Here is a 10,401-nt window from a genome sequence, read left to right as displayed (position 1 = left end):
CAGAGCTTGGGGCCAGCAATGCGATCAGCCTACCGCAGGCTCCACCTCAGTCCTGCCGCTCCATGGCAGGCAGTGTGAGCAGCGCAGGGACCTCGAGTTCCGTCTCAGTCTTCTCCTCTGTTCGGTCTGGCAGAGATGCGATGAGGTTGAAATGTGACAAGTGTATTTTAGGTCTTTGGCACCACGTCTGTGGTGACGGCCCAGCATCGCTTACCTGGTGCCTGAAGGAGGGATACCCAAAGACAGGCCCTGCAGGTGTGTTTGTAAGGGTGGAAAATCAGAAACCACCTAAATGCTCATAAAAAAGGGCCAGTGAAATAAATCACGGTATGCTCATGGAATGGCACACTTTGGATACGGGGCTAAAAAGCCTTCAATTCAATAAATCAGTGTCCTGCCGTGAAAGGGGAAGAAAGCACAACGTGCGGTGTATTATATGAAGTCGCTTCTGTGTGTGTGACGCCAGCCGTATGTTTACCCTGGCTTATGGAGAAATGTCTGGAAAACTATGTTGCAAACTGTAAGTAGTGGGATTTAACACTTTTCGATGTCTTGAATTTTTGCACTGAACATGCATTGCTGAGAAAGCCTGCATTTCTTGAACGAAAGAAGAAAAAAATGGAAAAAGATTTTAGGCAAATAACATTAAAAAATGATGGCCTTTAGGAGCTTCCTGGTGGCTCGGTGGTAAAGAATCTGCCTGCCAGTGTAGGAGACACGGGTTCCATCCCTGGGTTCAGAAAGATCCAACATGCCGTGAAGCACCTAACTAAGCCCATGTGCCACAGCATTGAGCCCATGCACCCCAGAGCCCGTGCTCAACAAACGAGAAGCCCATGCACCGCAAGTAGAGAGTAGCTCCCGCTCGCCGCAGCTAGAGAAAACCAGCGCAGCAGCAGAGACCAGGACAGCCATAGATAGATAGATACGTAAATAGAAAATTAAAAAAAAATGATGACTTTTAGGTTCTAAGTTATCTGAATGGTTGATAATAGTATTCAATAATAAATAATAAAATAGCAGGTACCATTTACTGAGGACTCATTACTCAGTCTTCCCTGGTGGCTCAGACAGTAAAAGCGTCTGCCTGCAATGCGGGAGACCCGGGTTCGATTCCTGGGTCGGGAAGATCCCCCTGGAGAAGGAAATGGCTATCCACTCCAGCACTCTTGCCTGGAAAATCCCATGGACGGAGGCGCCTGATAGGCTACAGTCCATGGGGTCGCAGAGTCAGACACGACTGAATGACTTCACTTTCACTTTTATTATATGCTGAGTACTTTACATCCTGACAGGTAGGTGGATTTCCATTTTACAGGTGAGGAAACTGAGGCTCAGAGCAGGGTGAGAGCTGCCCCCCTGGGGTTCACCGTCAGACCCCCTCTCTGCACAGAGAGGTCACACCGTGTCAGTTTGTATGGCAGAGGCTCTCCTGCTTCCCCGCCCATCAGGAGGGCCGCGTGGCTCTCCCAGATACAGGTTCCTGGGCCCCACCCCGTATCCAAAGAGCCATTCCTCTTTTGAGAGGGGACTCGGGTCTCTGTGGTTTACTCTGTGCCCCCAGGGATCCTGGGGCAGTCAGGCTGGCATTCAAGAGCTGAGGCCTTCATTCCTTTTATCTTGTCCAGTGACTCAACTTCTTCACAACCCAAGGAGATGAGCGGAAGGTGGACTGTGGCCCTCACTGTCCATGCTGCAGATGAGGAAACTGAGGCTCAGAGAGCGAAAGTCATTTGCTCAGGGTCCTGAAACTGCAATGAGGGAGACCTGGGTTCAATCCCTGGGTTGGGAAGATCTGCTGAAGAAGGGAAAGGCTACCCACTACAGTATTCTCGGGCTTCCCTTGTGACTCATCTGGTAAAGAATCCACCTGCAATGCAGGAGACCTGGGTTCGATCCCTGAGTTGGGAAGTTCCTCTGGAGAAGGGAACGGCTACCCACTCCAGTATTCTGGCCTGGAGAACTCCATGGACTGCGTAGTCCGTGGGGTTGTAAAGAGTCAGTCATGACTGAGCTGCTTTCACTTTCCCTTTCTGGCTCTAAGACTGTGTACCACCCAGTGGATGGGCTGGTAGGTGGAGAAGGCCTTTCGGAAGGTAGCAGGGAGGAGAGACATTTTTGGATGTTAGGGTCCCCCTGGTAGTTTGTGGAGGCCACCTGCCCTTCCCCCGGCCCTGGCTGCTGGAGTAGAGATGGCAGAACTGGAGTAGAGATGGCAGAATCTTGGTGGCCCGTTTCTCTGCCAGGGATTTGGAGGCTGATACTGTCGTGGAGCTGTGGTGAGATTATTGGCTTTACTTGCAGTTGACTGGGGGGACTTGCCCCCCAGATGATCCCAAAGATCCAGCCCAATAAAGTGGGAATGAGAAATAGGTGCTAACTGGTCCGATGCCTCCTGCCTCCCTTCCCGGCTTTTGGAACTCTGATGGCTCTTTCTCTCTTCCTCCTTTCGGTTTCTCGCTTCTTGGCTTTTATTAGCACATTTCAGGGCAATAGGTTTGCTGGGAAAAAGTGGTTGTAATCAGAGCGCTTCGAGCCGTCTATCATCAGTGATGTGGGCACCTGAGGGGTCTCCGCCTGTCTTCCTGGCCTTTGTAGCTGCTGGGCCAGCTGCTTGGGGACATGGGGCTGGGGACACAGGTAGGACAGTTAGGAGGCCCTGCAGGCCTGGGAATGTGTCCTGTGTCCCCCTCAACCTCAGAGGGAGTCTTCTGCCATCACTATCTCTGTGTTGGCTTCCTTGGTGGCTCAGATGGTAAAGAATCTGCCTGACAAGCAAGAGATGCAGGCCTGATCCCTGGGTTGGGAAGATCCCCTGGAGGAGGAAATGGCAACCCACTTCAGTGTACTTGCCAGGATAATCCCGTGGACAGAGGAGCCTGGAGGGCTACCGACCAGGGGTCGCAGAGTCAGACACGACTTAGTGGCTGAGTGCACAGGCATCTCTGTCTTAGGTCTGGGGGCCAGGACATGCCTCCTGGTTTCTTCCCCAGGACAAGGAGCCCCATGGTGGCATCTTTTTGTCCCCTGTCCTCCAGCTGAATTTTTGCTTCCCCTCAGGCCCTAAAGGGTCTGTTCACAGTCATTTCGTGTATTTTATTTTAGTTCTTGTAACAGCTTTATTGAGATATACACCACACAATCTACCCAATTAAACTGTATAATCAATGGTACAATTGAATGGTGTTCACCAAGTTGTGCAAACATCACCCTGTTAATTTTTGAATATTTTCATCTTCTCTAAAGAAAGCCCATTACCCTTTAGCTGTCACCCTCCAACCCACCATCCCTCCCAGCCCAAGCAACCACTAACCTATGTTGTCTTTATAGATTTTCCTCCTGTGGGCATTTTGTGTCAATGGAATCATACGGGACATGGTTTCTGGGGCCAAGCTTCTTTCACTTGGCGTAACGTTCGCAAGGTTCCCTCGCGTTGTGGCTGTGTCGGTGCCCATTCCTTTTCATGGCTAAATAATATTCCATTGTTTTCGATAAATGGATAAATATGCCATCATTAATTTTATGAGTATTTTTTTCTTTTTGTTCCTCAAAAGATTTACCAATAAATGCAAAGAATACTGTCAGATTAAAAACAAAAGTAAGAGATCATTTCTGAGAATTTTTCATCAGAAGAATATTGCAGAAATGGGAAAAATAATTGCACCAGGAATTCCATGGCAGCTTGCCTTGTAATTGCCAACATGAGAAATAACCTAAATGTACAGAAATAGGGATCCGGCTAAATAAATTATGATAATCCATATGTCATGTGGATTTATAGTCATCGACACGGAAAGCTATATCCATGACATGTAGTTGAGTCAATTAGGCAACCCCATTTTTGTAAAATTACACTTTCATTTCATGCCCATCTGGAGGAATGTTCACCACAATGTTCACAGGAACATTATCTCTGAAGGACAGAATGTCAAGTGCTCTGTGCGTATTTTTATTTGGGGGAGAAAAAGAGTGAGGGAATTGGAACTAGGAGTAAATACATGTAGCAACGTAAGATATGCCCCAGGGAACGTTCGTTCTCCTAAGTGTGTGCCCGTAAGCCACCTGCATTGGTGGAAAGGCCCTCCACACTCTCCCCCTCAGAGCGCACTAGGAAACAGGCAGGCTGGATGATCCAATTTATCCATGGCTCTGAGCTTCCCAGCAGCCAAAGCAAAGAGGGAAAGGAGCACCCACACCTCACTGGCCTTTGTCCAGAGGACCCTATTCCTGAGTGAGGCTGAGTGAGCCATTCCTCTTGGGTCTCAAGGAGAGGCTCCTTCCTGTCACGATGAACAGCATCTTCTACGTGTCTTCTCGGTACACCCAGAAGTGAGACTCCTAAGCATGAGCCACGAGGGCAGTGAAGTGAGCCTATGAGGGAGCAACAGGGCAGGGCAGGGGTTGCTATCCACTGTCAGTGCCTGACATTTGGCTTGGTGCCCTGATGCGGGGACGGGAGGGGGACCCTCATGGGTGCCTACCCCTTCTCTGGCTCATCCTCAAGGGTCTCATCATGCCCACTTTGCAGCTGAGGAGGTTGAGAGGAGGTATCAGTTGTCTCAACTTACGGAGTTGAATGAGCAGAACAGAAAAGCCTTCCCAGGACCTGCAGTTCTGGAGCCAGGGTTCTTGGGACCCTACCCCTGGCCTCGAGGGGTGGAACCCTGGTTCCAAGCAGCCTGTCTTCAAAGCCCTGGCATGCTCTCTGTTCATTCAGGCCAGCTGGTCTTCTCCCTGCAGCCTGCCTCCTTACTGCTGTGTGACCCTGGCCTCAGCTTCTTCATCTGGAAAGTGGGGATAACAAGAGTTCCTCTTCCATTCCTTCTGGGGAGAAGGAAATGTAACAGTCAGGTAAGGAGCTGAGGACCGTGCCTGGCCCACAGGAAACACTCTGTCTTCCCGAGTCTGGTTTAGTCCCCTCCCATTCATCCTCCTCTGTGTATCGACTGGACTTTTCTGCCCCTCTGAGGGTGCCAGTTCCCATCTCCTTCACAGAAACCCACCAGCATCAGCAGGGCGTCTGTGCCCGGAGTCTGGCCAGCCTTCCCAGTGCCCTCTCTCCTCAGCACCCCACCCCCCCACCCCGGGTCCATCCTCCATCAGTTTCCACAGCTAAGCTTCTCCCTTTATCACCTGTGCCCTCTGCTTGGCCCTTTCTCCTTCCTCCCTTCACCCAGCGGATGCCTCCTTACCTTTTGGGTTATGGCTTAGATAACACCTCCTACAGGAAGGCTTCCCTGATCCCCCGACTCCCCACAGCACCCCACACTTTCCGCCTTCATGGCACAAGCATTCCCTGCTCCCTTTCAGCATCTCTTCACACCTGGAGTTCAGAGGGAAGTGACCCTCAGCTTGTTCATGACTCACAGAGTGTTGGCCTCACGGGGTAGTTGAATGTTTGATGAATGGCTGGAGAAAGAGTAGGCTTTGGCAGGCAGAGGCCAAGCCATGCTGATGGACTCCATGAATGAGTAAAATCCTGACATGTTCGGGCTTGGAATAGAGCAGATGTGCTGTGCACGTGGGCTGATAACCCGTGTCATGGGCTTGACCATCAACCCATTTGATAGCTGAGTAAACTGAGTACCGAGTGGTTAACCCACGTGCCTAAGGTCACCAGCTAGTGAGAGGCGAGCCGACTGCAGGCCCTGAACCAGCCGCGGGGCCCTGCTCCCAGGCCGCACACAGAGAGACGGGTGGGCCTTCCCAGAAATGAAGGCGAGCAGAGGATGCTGGGGTCAGATGAGCATTTTAATAAGTTTGCCTGGGTGCCTGCGGGAGAGATAATGAACCCACAGTGGACTCTCGCCTGCCCACCTCCTGCTGCGTGTGTGGATCCTGACATGGCCGCCCCAGGTGGACCAATGTAACCCCCACGTTTGAATGTCAAGTAGAGTGTACCATAAAGGGATACACAGAAGAGCCCCAAAACACTGAAAGACAGACACACACAGTATTCTCCAACATAGCCATGTACAGACTCATGAAGTCAGGCATAACACACACACACACACACACACACACGTCTCAGAAATTTGCAAATAGGAGGAAAACTCTCAGGAGTGAAGTTTCAAGGGCTCAGGAGGTGGATGAAGCCAGGAAGCTGCCTCTGGGATGTCCATTGTGTGTGTGCGCGCCTAGTCGCTCAGCTGTATATGACTCTTTTACTGCCCCCCACCCAAGTTGCCTGTCACATCAAGGGGTGCCCCCTGGTACCGTGGCCATTGACCCTGAGGCAGAGGACTTTTTCTCAAAGAGTAATCTGACCACATGACTTTCTGTTTAAAACTTGCCTGAGGCTCTGACTGCTCTCACCTGTGGAGTCTTGTGTGTGATTTGGCTCCTCTGCCTTCTTGCCTTTCGCCATCTCAGCCCAGCCACATGGACTCTTAAGGTCCCTCCCACCCTGAGGTCATTTCCTATATCAGTGGAGCTTTCCTGCCAACTGTCATGGCCCTTCTGGCCTATTCACACTGGTCCTCCGTTTCTCCATTCAGATGTCACCTCTTCCAGGAAGCCTTCTCTGACTTCCCAAACTGGCTCAAGGGCCCCACTCTCCGCCCAGTCCTCATCCATCTGAACTGCCATCCTCATGGCTTTGTCTCCTTCACTAGCCAAAAGCTTTTTAGAGCATCTGGGTGTCTCTGGCGGCCAGCACAGAGTTGGGCATCAGGATTCCAGGCTCAACTCTGCCTCTCTGTTTCTGATGGCCACTCTCCTTCACCGGGGCCAAGGTGTGAGACAAAACCTCCGTGCGATGCAGGACAGAGCATGGCACAAACCACCATAACCGAGGCAACCTGGTACCTTCTTAACATGTCCCAAAGCTCTCTATCTCATTATATCTCAATGCCTATCATAGGTGGGTTTCCTAGGTGGCGCTAGTGGTAAAGAACCCGCCTGCCAATGCAGGAGACATAAGGGACGTTGGTTCAATCCCTGGGTCGGGAAGAACACCTGGAGGAGGGCAAGGCAGCCCACTCCAGTATTTTTGCCTGGAGAATCCCGTGAACGGAGGAGCCTGGTGGGCTACAGTCCATAGGGTCGCAAAAGAGTCGGACACGACTGAAGCAAATGAGCACACACAGGCGCGCACCTATCCTAGGAGTTACAGAAGGCCGGAGTGAGTACCTCCAGATGGTAAAGAATCCACCTGCAATGCGGGAGACCTGAGTTCAATCCCTGGGTTGGAAAGGTCCCCTGGAGGAGGGCATGTTCTTGCCTGGAGAATCCCATGGGCAGAGGAGCCTGGCGTGTCACAAAGGGTCAGACACAACTGAGCAACTAAGCAGAGCACAGCTGAGAAAACCGAGGCTCAGGGAGGGGAAGAGGCAGGAGCAGGTGCAAACCCAGGTCTTTGGCCTCCTTCTCCTGCAGGAGCTGGCATGATCAGGGAAGGCTGGAGAGGAGGAAGAGCTTCTGCTGGGCTCCTGTCTGGGTGAGGTTTGGACACGCTGGGGAGGCTGGGGGAGGCCTTCGGGAGGAGCGGCAGCCTGGACCAAGGTTTCGGCAGGCAAACTGTGGGATGTAGGCATGCTTCTATGCTCCTGACCTCCCCGAGCCTGGGTGAGGAGGCTGGAAAGGCAGGCCAGCACTGGATCCTAGGGAGCCTTGCAAGTCAGGCTAAGGACTGAACTGCATCCTGGGGTGCTACAAGGCCCTGGGGAAGAGTTCGGAGCAGGAAAGAGGCTTCGCTCCGGAGCTGGGAGCCTACTGAGAAGTCTGGAGCCACATCCCAGCTCCAGCGACAGAGGCTGGAGCGGCCTGCACGCCCCCTCCCTTTGCCCTCTGTCCGACCTTGGCGGGGTTCCCTGGGATACGGTCCGATTTGCCCCGTGGTCTCTGCTTCAGAGGTGGCCGCTGCTGAACGGCCCTCCCTGAGAGCATCCGGGCTGCTGTCGGAGGGCCTGGCTGGGAGCACGGGGCGGGGGCCGGAGGTGCGGGTTTGCGGGGAGAGGGGCGCGCGAGGTGGGAGGCGTGGCCGCCGCCTCTGACTTCCACAGGGGGTCAGTGTAGCATTAAAGTTTCTCCCGCCGGCTCTGCCCCCGCCGCCTGCACACACCCTGACGGAGGCGCTTAGGTTCAGAAATCTGGGTCAGCTAGTTATATTTGGAACCCCTGGTGGGCAGGCGGCAGGCCCGGTGGGCTGGGGGAGGCAGAGCCACTTGAGAATGAAGTGTGTGTTTGTTTTCTGTGTGGATCTTAGAGTTGCAGAAGGAACTTCCTGAGAAAGCCACATTTCTGTAGCAGGGAGAGGATTCCGCCCTTGCCTCCTGGAGGTCCCCAGTGGGTTGGCAGAGACCCCTCTGTCTCTGCTTTCACTGGGAAGGTGGGGTCCACCCAGAGGGCTGTTCTGACAGACTTCAGAGCCCTAGGGAGTCTCAGCAATGACCCAGATCTCCAATAATCTGGTACATCATTCAACTTTCTGCTTGGTTGTTGAGAAAGTTGAGAAACAGACCAGAGAGGGGCTCAGATTTGCCTAAAGTCCTGCAGTAGGTGGAGGTCAGGTTTCCCCATTTCAAGCTCGGATTCTTCCTTCTGCCTGTGCTCCACAGAGTCTTGGGGGGCTTCTTTGAACTGTGGGTCCTTAAGCCTTACCTCCAAGGATTCTGTTTCGCTTGGTTTGGGAGAGGATCTGGGGGTTCACTCTCTATAAACAGACTGCCCAAGGAGTTTTGAAACAGGTTGGGGGCAGATCACACTGGGGGCTCACCCAGCCAAGTTCTTGAGCTTCTCAGACTTGAATGTACATACGAATCACCTGGGCCTGGTGTTCAAATGCCCGTTCCGATTCGGTACATCCAAGAGAGGGGGCCTGAGAATCTGTATTACGTCTAATAGACTCCTTGGTGATGCCGACCAACACCCAGAGACTTGTGGTGGTTGAGAGCACACTCGCATACTCTGAGCATGCACGAGGGGCACATAAGTTGCAAAGCTAACAGACACCCACTCTGCTGTCCCCTCCCAGGGGAGCCTGATGTTTTACGGAATCACGTCACTTTCTGAAATTTCTTCTGAACCTCAAATCTAACCACTCACCCCTCCTCTGAATTCCCTAAATCAGAGACGAGGGAATCCCAAAGAAGAAGGAAAAGGCAGAACTCTTACCAGACTCCACTGCTTAGAGGAATCCTGCAAAGCTGCAACTATTGGCAAAATCTCTACTTTCCTGGGGGGCTTCCCAGGTGGTGCTAATGGTAAGGAATTGCGAGGGTTTGATCCCTGGGTCAAGAAGATCCCCTGGAGGAGGAAGTAACAACTCACTCTACTATTCTTGCCAGGATAATACTATGGACAGAAGAACCTGGTGGGCCATGGGGTTGCAGCAAGCCAGACGTGAAAGAGCACACACACTCCTCTGTGTCCCCAGAGCCCCAGAGGGACAGGAGTGCTTGGGGAAACTTAGGTGACCCTAACTCCCCCATGACACTTGTCCTGGGTCTCTTTTCCACACCTTCCCAATATTATTTCTGCCCCTTCCCTGAATCTTGTGTTATGTTAATAGTCCCTAAGTATTTTTAATTAGATTTTCCAAGCAAAAGAAAGTTTCCAAAGTTAATTAAAAGTTGCCTCGCTGTAATTGTATGAAAGCAGCTTTTGCTTCTGAAAATTAAATTTTCATAATTAAACTCCTCTATCCGTTTAAAGATTTCGGTGAAGTGTTTATTGTTCGTTTATTATGAGGAAACCTTTGGTGGGTTGCTGCTCGTCCAGCCAGGCAGATGCCGTGTCATGGACTCAAGTTTCTGCTTCCTTTGGTGACTGCGTGCCCCTGGGAAAGGAAGATCACATCTCGCCTGGATTACGTGGTTGTGGGAAACGCAGGCTTGAGCTTGTCACCAAATCCTGTTGCGCTTTGTACGGCCGACCATACGCATCCTGACTCGCTTGTATGTGTGGCCCCGCCCCGTTCACCCTTCATTTGCATCAGCATGGGCCATGTGACTTCCGCTGCCAATAAGTGGAGGATACGTGATGCGTGTGACCCTAAGCCAGAAACTTCAGGAGCCACATACAGTTTGCCACGATCATCTCCTGTGTCTCTGCCGTTATGAGTGGCAACGTCGTAGACAGACAGAGGCGGTCCCGCCAGTCTGGGATCTGGAGGAAGGTAACGTGGAGCAGAGATGCAGTCACCGACCTCTGCACTGGTGTGTGTCTAGCTAATTCTCATGACTCAGCGTGCTATGCTATGCTAAGTCACTTCAGTCGTGTCCGACTCTGTGTGACCCCATAGACAGCAGCCACCAGGCTCCCCGTCCCTGGGATTCTCTAGGCAAGAACACTGGAGTGGGTTGCCATTTCCTTCTCCAGTGCATGAAAGTGAAAAGTGAAAGCGAAGTCGCTCAGTCGTGTCCGACTCTTAGCGACCCCATGGACTGCAGCCCACCAGGC

General features: G+C 52.2%; 1 long non-coding RNA gene across 2 annotated transcripts; it reads left to right on the top strand.

Annotated features, from left to right (window-relative positions):
• Window positions 1–4,661: 4,661 nt before the first annotated feature.
• On the top strand, window positions 4,662–9,868 carry LOC129651796 (uncharacterized). Of its 2 annotated transcripts, none has more exons than XR_008714317.1 (4): window positions 4,662–4,851; window positions 7,378–7,438; window positions 9,071–9,203; window positions 9,288–9,868. It is a non-coding gene; the product is annotated as an uncharacterized LOC129651796 (long non-coding RNA). The 2 variants fall into 2 exon arrangements; XR_008714316.1 differs by lacking the exon at window positions 4,662–4,851 and adding an exon at window positions 6,905–7,123.
• Window positions 9,869–10,401: the final 533 nt, after the last annotated feature.

This window comes from Bubalus kerabau, chromosome 4 (assembly GCF_029407905.1).
Source record: "Bubalus kerabau isolate K-KA32 ecotype Philippines breed swamp buffalo chromosome 4, PCC_UOA_SB_1v2, whole genome shotgun sequence".
Lineage (NCBI taxonomy): Eukaryota > Metazoa > Chordata > Mammalia > Artiodactyla > Bovidae > Bubalus > Bubalus kerabau.
This window is presented reverse-complemented; position numbering and strand designations above follow the sequence as displayed.